Consider the following 13,622-nt stretch of genomic DNA (forward strand, 5'->3'; position numbering starts at 1 on the left):
TTTCATGAGGGGAGAAAACAAGGCCCAGGACATTTAAGTGACTTCCTCAAGCTTGCAGCTAGTAAGCGGTTGGATCAGAACCTTGATTCCAAATGCCAGTGTCTTGTTCCAGGCTGCTGGCTATAGAAATTACTTTGACTTACAGAAGGGATAACTGAAGAATTCAGACCGGCAAGGATGATAGGCATGCTATTTTAAATCTGAACACAAAGGCTGTAGGGCCCAGGCATAAAGAGTCGTGCCTTTCTCAGGAGGAGGATGTGCTTTTCTTTGTTTTTCCTCAGCCACGAACCCTGAGAGGCAGGACCTGTGTGGCTTGACAGTCCAGCTGAGGAGCACAGTGGGTCCCGTCTCCACACGGGGTGGGTACCACTTGGCATTTTGGAAATAATCTTGGCTTGATGCTTTCATACTGTAGTAAAGTCATGCTTGCCCTTAAAAGTCTGGCTCAGTTCTTATTATTCATCATAGAGAAAGGCACTGGGGCCAAGTGAGAGACTTGGTTTTGGCTCTAAGGTCACGTTAAAGACAGGACACCCTGTGCGTGTTCCGGTTGTGACTTCTGGTGAAAGGGACGCCTTCTGTGCAGAGGCCCCCGGTGCTCATGTCCACCTTCCACACAGCCCCCTCTAAGCTCTCAGTTCCTATCATCTCAGGAAACCCGATTTTAAGGAGCAGAGAGGCAAGGGCTCCTGCTGTCTCCACCCAGGCCATGTGATACACAAACAGCTGCTCAGAAGTGGCCGGAGAGAGGGAAAGATGAGTAAGCAGGCCCCCTGGGGAAGCAAAGGTGTTGTCTCTACTGTGTATTTCCTCTGCCTGGAGGACACTTCAGTATCAGGTGAAAGGAAGGCCCACCTCTGTCCCTTGGGTGACTGGCTCCGTGATAAACACAGATGCATCTGGCCCTGAATTGTGGGGAGGAGGAAACACTTAGGGAAACTATAGAGCTTCCCCTACTTTTGCCAGGTCGGGTGGTATTTGCCCCAGATTAGCCCCTGTCCAGCAAATACAGGTGACAGTCCCTCTAGGGTTAGCTGGGCTTCAAGCTGTCCAGGGTAGAAAAGACTGTGCAAGAAGAAAGAAGAGGGTAGCTCACCTGCCTGCAACTCTTTGTCCGGAAGGAGGACCGAAAGGGGACTCAAAGGAGAGGCAGGTCTGAGAACTGAAAGCTGCTGTCTGTGGCTCTGTCGTTTCCAGCAAAGTGACATTTCCAGGAAAATGCGGTCTGTGTAGAATTTTAAAAATTACTGGTAGATGGATTCTAGAAAGAGAAGTATAGGGGACACTACAGAACGTTGCAAGTCCATAAATATTCACTCTCAGGCTTTTCCCCCAGCCTTATTGAAACACAGTAAGTAAAATTATCTATATCTAAGGTGTACAACATGATTTGATATACAAATACATCGTAAAATGATGACCACAATCAAGTTGGGGAACACGCCCTCTGTTTTAAAGCTGACAGGTAGCCGAGTAGCTATTTGAGCTGAAGGGGAAAAGATGCACGTAGAGGTCCCAAGTTCTAGAAGTTCTGAGGTTATCTCTTGTAAAGGTGGGGAGCGTGCATTATATGACTCAACTTTATGGCTGCTTTTGATTCATGTTGTACTAGACTTGTGCACACACCCACCTGCCTGCAAAGGGCACACGTTTTTCTCCTGTCATCCCTCTGGATAGAAGCTCTTCTCACTCTCCATATCAGTGCAGGAAATACATTTTTAAGAGAAGAAGGAAGGAAAGGGGAACTGTCAGGTGAGCTTCAATGTCAGGGTTTTTTTCTATTTTCTTTTTGACTTTTTATTCTTAATCTGGGTGTGTGGAGTGGGATTGAAGCTTGGCAGGGATTGTTATCACAATTTTCCAAATGAGAAAAGGCTCAGGGAGTCAAATGACTTTCCCAAGATCATTCAGCTATGACACATGGCAGAGCAGGAACCGAACCCTGGCTGTTGGAGTCGGGGGCCCACTCCTATCGCAAGGCCCTGAGCGGTCTTTTGGAAGGAAGATTTGTGGAGGGTGGTACACACCTTCCTCTGTCAATTACAGGCTATGAAGTAAGTGAGGGAGGGTCTTCGGGCTCTCAAACACGATGACTAGCCCTCACGAGGACAGAAAGCCTGCTGTGCCAGCCTGCTTTGCAGCCCAGTGACGTTTCCAGCTAACGGCTGAGCCCACCAACCTCTCCAGAAGCGACTGCCAGGCAGAGTCCCACCAGTTGGGATTCCAGTGCCCTATGGGGTAGGTAAAGCAGCAAGCACTGCCTGTGATCACCGACACCTTTGCTCTGTTTCCTCCCTCACCTGCCCACTTCTGCTGAGGCCTCCCTCGCCTTCAGTGGTGAGACTCTGAAAGGTCTCTGGCTCAGCTGGTCTTTGAACTTCCGTCTAGTTTTATGATGCCTTCACCCCACGGCATGTCTCTTGCAAGGAAGACTTCCTGACAGAAGGTAAGCACAGCCCAGTTTTGGTGAAAATGTGTTAAAATCTTCCTTTAGGCCCTAAAGGATAGTTGAGGTAGTTTCTAAGAAGATTTGAGCAAATTCATTGCAGTAGAGGAAGCATCATTTATGTGTAATGGGGGTTCAGGTCCTCAGATAAATGGCACTGAAAGGCTACTTTGAAGTAATCAAACTTTGCATTATTAGAAATGATGGGTCTTTTGTCCCCTCAGCCTCTCTGGGAAAATGCAGGAGCCATAATATATGGATTAAAATTAAATACGCTCCCTAAAAGGAGGCAATTTCACAATATGATGGTAAGAAACCATCTGGTGGCTGGTTCTGACACGGTGTTCTCTATTCTCTTGTCATCGTGCTCTTCAGCAAATCCAGGACACGGAAAGAAAAGGGAGTACTTTTCACATGAGAATGGCCCAGGTCAGATTTAATTCATCAATCTTGGCAATGGGATTCAGAGGGCGGAGAATGAAGCTTGCTCACACCTTTTCCTAAGAAATGGCCTGAGTCGATGATTGGCACAAGGAAAACATAAGTCTGGAATTTCTTGTAGGGCCATAGAGTAAGAAATGCTGAAACATACAGGATAGGGCATGTTGGGGGCATATCCAAGACCACTCACACATTCTGGGCTATGCTAGGACTCACAGGACTCTCAGCATATAGTTGCAATAACTCCGAAAATTTATTACAATGACACAATAAGATCACACAGCACATCGATAAGGGGAAAAGACACACTGGGCAGAGTCTGGAGAAATCTCCCTATAGGCTTTGTATACTTTCCCTGCCAGCCTAGGATGGGAACACCAGGTGTGCTACCTTTTTTAACAGTGAAAACATAGTGGCACATATGTAATGTTTCTCTCAGGGAAGCCCATTTGAGACTCAGAGTTCAGGATTTTTATTGGAAGCGAGTCATGTAGGCATTCCCCAAACCCCAGAATCTCAGAAGGAAGCAGGGGTTCAGTGCTCCACGTGGGCAAAACAACCTTGCCAGTGTAGGGAACTTTCCATATCAGTGTGGGGAACGCTTCACAAGCCAAGTTCCCAGGTGCCAGCTAAGGGGGCAACCTTGCAAGCAGACCCTTCTAAAGATATCAGACTGCAATGTTAACTCTTTCCTATACAGGGCACATAAAAAAACAACAACAAAAAAACACAAAAGCCAACCTAAAACCACTTCCATAACGAAGTCTGTAGCTTAGTTACTGGTATTGTACCAATGTTAATTTCACAGTGTCAATCATTGTATCACGGTTGTATAACATGTTAATGTAAGGGGAAGCTGGAGGAAAACTATCCATGAGCTCTCTGTACCATATTTGAAATTCTTCTGTAAAGTTACTTCAAAACAAAAACAATTTTTAGGCTGGCACATGATAGTTGCTAGCAGAAGTTAGCTTCTCTTGGTTAATTTACTTGATAATTATCCCCAGGGGGTGATGTGCTGGGAAATCTCTTGTTGCTTCTACTCCAAATAAAAAAGTGTCTTTCTAAGGATGAGTGGCTTTAGTGGCATTTTATAAGCTTGGGAAATTTCATTGCCCTTGAAAGGAACAATATCATGATGGAAAGATACCAGGCTGACATTTCTAAAATTTAGTGCTTTTGGTCAATTTTTGAATTGCTGGGGAAGCTTTGGTTTTATTGTCCTATCAATGGAGACTTGTTTCCAGATGCCAACGTGGCTGGAGAATTGGGTCTGGACTGTGGCCACTCAAGAGGCAAAATGAATTAACTACATACAGCCCTACAGCGGGCCCTAATCCCATCAGCCCAACTATCCAAGCCTGTGTTCTTGAGGCTGGAAATGACACAGGGTGCTGAAATTAAGCCAACACTGACGCCAGAAATACCTAAGATGGGACAGCGTAAAAAGTGTGGCACGTGGGTCCTAACCGCTGGTCCTAAGGGTTCTGCATATTACTAACTTCCATAGGGGTCAAGTGAGAGGCTGGTGAAGGTGAAGAGGCAGCTTTGGACTATGGGCTTACTGGAAGCTGTGTCGTATTCTTACCTGTGCTTCATCCTACAGTATAATGTTTGTTTTTCTCTCGTTGGAAAAGAGCTTTGTGGTTTTACCCTGGCTAAGCGCCTTCTTCCTCAGTGGCTTTTGTAAAGCTGCAGTGAAGTAGTTTTTGCCTATGATTTATGTTCCTACCTACTCCTAAAAAAGATCTAAGATGGCTTGTTCCCCAAACAACTGTGCTAACCCTAGGTCTTTACTCTCTTCCAGGCCATCTGTTCCTCCTCACCATGAAGTCACAGCACTAAATTCGTGACAGTACAATCATTTCCATGGTAACAGGATGTGGTCTTCACCACTGAATCTTGATTTCACCCTGACCAAGATGGCTCTTCTCTTTCATGTTTAGTTTCTCTCCAAAGTTCTTACTTTTGATTCTAAAATCTTGGCTCAGCCTGGATATATGTTTTTGCATAATTTACATAAGAAGCATTTGTCCGGTAAATGATCAGATATGCAAGTCAAAAAATAATAATAAGTTGAGAAATATCACACAAAGTTACACACACACACACACACACACACATACACACACACACACTGTGATATATACACTTGCTTGAAAGTGAGATGATTAGCAAATGTCCTTCTGGTTTGTATAGAAGAAAAGGGAATAAGAAAAAGAGAAGAGAATACATTTAAAAGGCATGACATTTCTAAGCCGAAGAAATTTGCTTTGATGACTGATAAGCATTGGAAGGCAGCTGACTCAGCTCCGAGTCAATGGTTTTCTTACCTTGCTTAGCTCAAGTAAGACAGAAAAGAGTCTTTCTGTATGAGTTCCGACCCTCTGACCAGAGAAAGATAGGTGAGCAGCTTTATTCATACAAAGGACTAGTACCTTGATATTTTGTCCATTTGTTTTAATCTCACACAACTTTTTTTTCTCTCACACAACATTACACAATCTTTGGAGTAACTTCTTAGATAAAGGGCATGAAATTTTAAGAGAACTAATTATTGGAGTATCAGAAGAAAATCCCTGATTGGTACATTAATCTAGCGATTTTATAGGACAGACTATAACAGGAAAGGTCTATTATAACGAGGCTCATAACATACATATATTATATATATAACATATGTACATAACATAAATATAACATATATCTATAGCGTAAGATACATAATATATGAAACATAGCATATATAACACATATAGATAACGCTATATATTATATATGTATATAACAGACAAAAGTGATATATTTCTAGCCCAAAAAATCTGGTATTTGTTTTCAAAGTGTTTACAAACAGTGTCATGCTGAAATTGCTGCAGTTTGATGTTGCAGAATGCTTTTGACTTATCCGTGTATTGACATAGAGTAGTTATTTTAACTTTTGTACAGTATTTCATTGAATGAATATACCATAGTTTGTCTGTTCCCTCTTCATTCATTCATTCTTGGGGGCATTTCCAGCGTTTTATTAATACGAACAATATTGTAATGACCATCCTTTCCTACCCCTGTTCACCTCTGCTACTCCTTAAGTTACCTATGTCAGTAAACGGCGTCACCAGGTACCAGGCCTAGGTGCTTGGCCCGACTTCAAAGTCATCCTTGAACCTTTTCTCTCAGACCTCACACCGAGTTGTTCTATATCCTGAATCCAACCACTTCTCAACACTTTCAAACAAGTCCAAGCCACCAGCATCTCTTTCCTACTATTTCAGTGGCTTCTTACCCACTCTACGCTATTCAGTAATTCCACTTTACCTCACAGCCTGTCTTTCTTCCAATGTTTCTAGCTCATTTTTGCCTGAAAACATTTGTATTTTCCATATCATCTTGTCAGTAATGCACTTTTTTTTCTCAGAACTTAAAACATGACTCTTGCTTGCTCCCTCATTTCTCTAAGTCTCTCCTCAAACTCACCTTTTCAGGGAGGTTTTTCCTGTCTTTCCCACCGAAAAAAAAATAGCACCTCCAGCTGCCATCTCTTTACTTTGCTAAACTTTGCTCCAAGATATCTGTCACTCCCTGAACTGAGAACTAATATATTTACCCAAATATATTTGTCCAAGTATATAGATATACAGTATATGTTATAGTATATGTTATAGTATAGATATATAGTATATAGATATATATAGTATAGATATTAATATGTAGTAGAAAGTGTATATATATGTACACACATATATATATATATTACGTACATATACATATATATCCATAAATCTGTCTCAGTTTCATGAGAACAGTCTTGTTCACCTTTTATTCACATAGTCCTACTATGGTTCAGGTAGGAACTTGATAAATATTTATTCAATAAATGAATGTTTCTTTATGCATTTTTCAACATTTCTTCTGAATTATGTATCTAGAGATGGAGTTTCTGGATCATAGAATGTGTGCGTTTTCAACTGGACAAAGTATTTCCAAATTGCTCTCCTAATGGTTGTTTGTACCAGTTTGCACTTCCACCAGCATAGGTAAGATTTCTCACTTTCATATAGCTAACGGGCCAACACTTGGTATTACCAGATTTAGAATTTTTTCCCCAATCTGATGGATGCTTTAAATTTACATTTCTGGTTGCTAGGGAGGTTGAGTGTATGTTTGTAAACCTATTTTTCTATTAGGTCATCTTTCTCTTATTTATAAAAGTAATTTATATTACCTTAATATTAATCCTTCGTTTGATATAGGTTACAATTACCTTCTCCCAGACAGTAGCTTTCTTTCCTTTAAATATTGTTTATGGGATATTTTATGAAACAGAATTACTAAATTTGCAGGGTGCAAATGTATTATGTTTTTCCTTTATAATTTGTGCTTTTGATGTCACCTTTAAATAATCCTTTCTTCCCCTGTGATCATAAATGTGTGAACCTATCATTTCTTTAATAGTAATAAAGTTTTTATTTTGTTCCAGGCTTAGATCTTTAATTCATCTGGAGTTTAATTTATAGCAGTGGTTCTCAGACTGTAGTTTGGGAATAACTATAAGAGTCCCAACACTCTCGCAGGAGGTTTGCAAGGTGAAAACTATTTTTGTCATAATTCTAAGACATTATTTGCTTTTTTTCACTCTCATTCTTTCAGGAGCAGTGGAATTTTCCAGAGGCTACATAACCTGTGATGATGTCATCACTCTGACTAACTTACACGTAAACAGCAGAAATGCATTGCTCATAGTTCCGGAGGCCGTAAGGTCTCTTTTATGAGAACACTAATCTCATTCATGAAGGCTCCTCCCTCAGGGCCTACTCACCTCCCAAGGCCCCACCTTCTCATGTCATCACCTTTGAGGGTTAGGATTTCAACACGTGAATTTAGGGGGGACTCAAACATTCACACTATACAATACGGTACATATTAATAGCTATAACCTACATAAACAAAACTCTGTGGGAGCTCCAATTTTTAAGAGTGTAAAGGAGTCTGAGACCAAAAATGTGAAGAACTGCTGTCATAGACTGTGAGATAGCGATCTAATTTCATTTTTTCAATACAGAAAGTCAGTAGCCCCCAAATTCCCTAGGTTTGTAATGTTTCCTCTATCATATATCAAGGTCTCATACTCACTTGTGTCTGCTTTAGTGCTTTTTCATACTCCAACACTGTACTCTCTAATTACTACAGTCTGTAAGGAAGCTTTCTGTCTGGGAGGATAAATCACACTTCCTTGGTTCTTTAGAAGCGTCTTGGCTCTTCTTAGACCTTTTCTCTTTATAATTAACTTTAGAATTGGTGTGCCAAATTCCACACAAAAAATCCTGTTGGGATTTTGATTGAAATGGCATTTAATTGTGGAGAATCGTAATCCTTATGGCAATGATTTTCTGTTCTGTGAATTTAGAAGTATGTACTTTTTATTACAATCTTTTTTCTTTTCTTTATTTTTTGCCCTTTGGTATTTTAGCCATAAAGTTCTTGCACATTTTCGGTGGATTTATTCCTAGGCATACTCGTATTGTTATTTCTGTTGTGATTGTAAATGGGGTGCTCCCCGCCCCCATTACATACGGGTATAGATTTCCGATTACTTAGGTATATTAGCATTGCTACTGACTTTTCGCAATGATCATGATTTAGCAACATTGCTCAACACTTAGTCTCATTTTTTTTTCTTGAAGAGCCTCTTGGAGATTATAAAAACGATGTTGTCTGCAAATACTTTGTACTCTTCTTTGCTAATTCCTGAATACCTTTTTTCTCTAAGTACAAGGATTAGAACGTGCAACATATTTAATTGTAGAGGTTACAGCAGGCTCATCTTGCTCTTGACTTTAATGAGAATGCTTCTATAATCTCATAATTAAATGTAATATTTGTTAACGACTCTTTGTATACCCCTCATCACATTAATATTCTTTGTTAGCTAAAAGATTTTGTTTTTAATTATGGTTCTTGATTTTTTATTTGTATTCATAGAGATGAGCACACGGGTTTGCTCCTTAGTCTGATAATACAGTAGGTTATAGATAGATTTTAAACTGTAGTACCATTTTTATATTTGAGGTAAACTTTATTGGTGCTCGATGTATGATACTGTATACTGTGCTGAATTTGATTTCATAATTTATTTAGGATTTTCATATCAGAGGGCAAAAAATGAGATTCACCTATAATTTTCTTTGTGGCGTTCTTGTCTTATTTTGGTATCGAGATTACAGTAATCTCATAAAATAAGATGCCTTTACTCATTTTCTGTTGTCTGGAACAATTTATGTAAGATGGGATTGTCTGTTCCATTAATTTGGTAAAACTTACCTGTAATACCATCTGGCCTGGTTTCTTTGGCAAGGAGCGGGGTAAGGATAGGAAGGGGGGGCAGTATTGGAAGACATCTGACTACTGATCTATTTTTGTCAGCTTTATTAGAGGTATAATGGACAAAAATGTAAGATATTTAAAGTGTACATTGTAATGATTTGATATATATACACATTGTGAAGGGATTCCCCCATCTAGTTAATTAAAAAAGAATTATTGAATTGGGAGATTATACTAAGGAATTTATACATGATATAAAAGAGAGGACATATTGTGGCAGTTTTAAATTACGGCTCCAAATTCTTTGATAGTCCTCTCATTAAGAGGTAGGTCTGCATTCCCTAAACTGGGCAGGTTTGTGACTAAGTAAGGTAGAAGCAACACTATGTGATTTCTGAGGCTACATAATCAAAGTCCACGTAGCTTCAGCCTTGTTTGTGGAACCGTCACTATCGACGCCCTGAGATGCCATGTTGAGTAGGTAGGATTTCCTTGAAGCCACTGTGATGTGATGATATTCAAACCACATGGAGCAGTCACTGTAAGTACTCCCATCTACAGTTCCAGTGGTACCCAGCCTTTGTCGCTGTAGCCTAGACAGGTGAGAAAAAAAAAAAAAAAAAACTCTGGATATCATGTAGCACAGTCAACCTCTGCCTGAAGTACCCATCCAAATTCCTATGGCACAGAATCTATGAGTATAATAAAATGGTTATTGGTTTACATCACTAAGTTTTGGCGTGGTTTGTTACATAACGACACATAGACAGAACATCAGAAGGATGCATCTACTGGTTTCAGAAAAAGGGAATGTTATTTTTGTATCCTGGATCCTTTCCTGCTTAAGTCTCTCACCTCCTTCATAAGACAAACCCGCTCCTCGCTCTCTCATTTTATAAGCAAGCTTTCTGAAACCACTCAAGTATCTTTCATTACTATCGACCCACCGATGACTCCTGAATCTATAAACTCAAGCTCAGGTTTCTCTCAAGTGCTCCAGATCCATAAGATCTCTCAGCCTCAGACACTGCAGTTCAGCGTCCAAACAAATTCATTATCTCTACACTCATAAGTCTCCTTATTTTCCATTTTCATGCAGTTTCCGAAGCAGAAAGCTGGGGGTCTCCTTGATTTCTTCCTCTCCCTCCCTCATAGCCAATAAGTGACCAAGTCCTGTCATTATATTCCCATCTAAGGAATTTTTATAGCCAAGCATTTATTAAGTATCACTGGAGTCATCACAGTATAATGAATTCAAGATGAGGTTAAGGTAGTAGAATAAGAAAATTAAAATCACTGGATTCAACGTAAAAATAGTTTTGGTAAAGAAAATATGATTGATATTGTCCAATGGAACATCAAGTTTGAAAGAATAAGAACTTACAAGAGATTGTTAGACTTAGTTAGAAGGTTCCTGGTGATCTCAAGGTCACCTGAGGGGTAAAAGAGGACTTTCTTTAGAGTATATTATAATTTAACAACTGTCTGAATCACACTATTTTGTATTGTTTTGTTTTAAATGGTGTTTTCACTTTTACCAAAATGGGTTCAGAGTCGGGTGACATTACACTTTGTACCACAGCTCAAATTCAAATGATGTTTTTATTTTGGAGAATATTCGTCTTTAAAATGGCAATACAAAGTTTCTCATGGTATATACAAGCCTCCTTGAATTGGATCATTAAATGGAATCATCTCCAGTTGTCACCAATTGTAGGCAGCAAGAACCAGGATATCTCTTCAGAAGACAGAGATTGCTGAGTCTGGAAGTACATTTCAGAAGTCACCAAGTCCCTTTCTTGTTTTTAAGGCAGAATGGGAGCTAGTCTCTTCTCAATCTCTCTCACGGAAAGTAGACTCGAATAGATTATTGCACTACAGTGCGCTTTGCTTGTCCATCACTGTTTTCTTCCTTTAGACTTCACGGTGTTCCTTTTTCTTATTCTCTTTCCCTCCTCTTTCTTCCTTCTCAATTTAGTTGTCCTGCCTCTTTTTCTTTCTCACCCATAAGTGGAAAAAAAAAAATGTTGAGGTTCCTGACTAGTTACATTCCAGAGAAATGAGGAAATGCAGGTTGTTATATAACTGGGAGGGGTCAGGGGTGTGACCTCAAGTTGAAGGAAAAAGACAAGAGGATTATAAAGGTAAGAGAAGGCAAAAAGGTTAAATAAAGGTTTCATTTTAGACTTTTAGTACTTAAAATGATTCTTTCCTTAATCCCACTAGGGCATTCCATTTCTCAGGCTCTGATGGTTCCCAGTAGATCCAAAATTACCCGAGAGGGTCAGTAATGTATTCAAAGATGGTCAGTCTCATCACTGTTTGTTTGTACACAAGTACCAGTACCTGCTACTGCGTTAGACTGAGCCATAGGAATTGACTGTAAGATCTTTTTTTTCAGTCACCAGGATGTGAAAAGCTATTACATTTATCTTCAGTGTATCTCCTTTTCAATTTCCAATGTTACTTTCAGGCTCCTATAAAATGCAAACAGTTCAGGCCCTCTTTAAAAACCATGACAAACAATGAAACTCCTAATCACAATAGCAACAACAAGAAAATTTACTTTATTTTTTGGTTGATGGGACGTATTTGAAAAGATAATAAAAGCATTCATAAAGAGTTCACCTCACAGAAATAACTGCTGTTAATATTTTATTGTGCTGCTGACCATTTCCTATGCTTTTCTATTTCATAGTTACACTTGATGTATACAGTTTTATATCTTTCAGGCATGTTTTAGTCTAGAATACTTTTAGTCGTGGTTTTCCATCACTTTTCTGCCCAGCTGAACCCTATATATTCTTTTTTCTGCTAGGAAATAGAATTTGAAAAAGCAAACTCCACAAAGTTTCATTGTGAAGGCTTTGTAGATGACTGAGACACATACTAAGCAGATTATCTGATTGAATGCCTGCACTTGACCTCAAGGTGGAATGGTTCGAGAGACCTCCACCCCGGATTTATCATTCTATAATATAAGTGCCCTATTTACTTGATTCTCCTCTTAACTTTAAATTGAGGGCAAGAGTATACGTACCATTTGCACTCCGGTGACTAGTAGCATATGACCCAATACATAAAAAATTCTCAATATATTTCTGAAGAATGAATGGATGAAAGGATAAATAAACAACTAAATACTAAAATTCTAGAGGATCCATAACTCATTCAGCTTTCTGCTTAGTATCACGATACATCCAGATTAAGGTCGCCAGAAGTAAAGTATTGGTTTAGATCTAGACTTGTCTCGAATGAGCAGAGAAAGATAGGAATTGCTCATCGGTTGAATACCCCTTATAGACCCTAAACTCTTGACTCTACTTAAGATTTCTACTATGCTATAGTGCTTAAATTTAGCTGACCCACAAATATGTATGAAACATTAATTTCAATTTCTACAGCTAATAACCATCTAGGCCACGGCTGCCTACGTTTTTGGAAATGGCATTCTAATATTTGGCATGGACTATAGGCTTGGTCCCACTACATGGACATTGTAAAGAAGAACTAACACCATGCACGTCCTCTTGGACAAAGGATTGGATCACTTGGTGGAGGATAATGGAAAGCTTACAGTCAATGATTGAGACAGAGTGACTGAGATAGAGTGAACCAGAGAGCTAGTCCAGAGATCTCAGTTTGACGGGGGGTGGGGGGGTAGGGGGGGAAGCACAAGCAGCTGGTTTTGTTCCTTGTAAGCCTTTTTATCCCCTTCAGCTTCGACAGATCTCGGATCTCATCTCACTCAAACTGAAAACTGCTAATGAACTGAGACATCCTCTGTAAGTAGATGAAAGCGGTTTTCTCTCTTGGCAATTTACACTCAGTCAGGACACAACTGGTCATGTGGTTTTGAGGCAGTGTGCTGGGTACTGCTTTCTCTACAAATGCACTTCTGCAACATGTTGTGTTTGTCTTTTTTAAAAACAAGTCTAATCTGCGTTACTTAGAGTGTGAAGTTGAGTGTGTGAAGCTCTGATTCACTCTATATGCATAATAAGAGCAGCAGACAGCTGTGTCTACTAAGTACCATGCACTGCTGGGTATGTTACACACTTTATCGAATTGGACTTGGAGAACCTGCCTCCAGAAACGTAATTTAAACATCTCATTGACTTTGAAAGTGTATATGGCTCTGTCCTTAAGAAACTTACATTCAACTTAGTCAGTCCTACCCCACTACAGGAGTAAAACAGTAATAGTAAGAATGCCAGAATTTGTAAACACTTTTCTGGTGAGAAATATAAAGATCACTGAGCTTTCCATTCTATATTCTGATCCAATTTTCTTTCTGAATTTTTGAGTCTAATTTTTCTATCCTATATTTCAGGTAGGTGATAGCCTCTCTTCTCTCTTGCCATTTCCCCAGCAGTGTGTTTTTCTTTTACCACATAATAAAATAAAAACG

Source organism: Rhinolophus sinicus, chromosome 11 (genome assembly GCF_057876585.1).
Source record: "Rhinolophus sinicus isolate RSI-liver-muscle chromosome 11, RSI-T2T, whole genome shotgun sequence".
In the NCBI taxonomy this organism is placed as follows: Eukaryota; Metazoa; Chordata; class Mammalia; order Chiroptera; family Rhinolophidae; genus Rhinolophus; species Rhinolophus sinicus.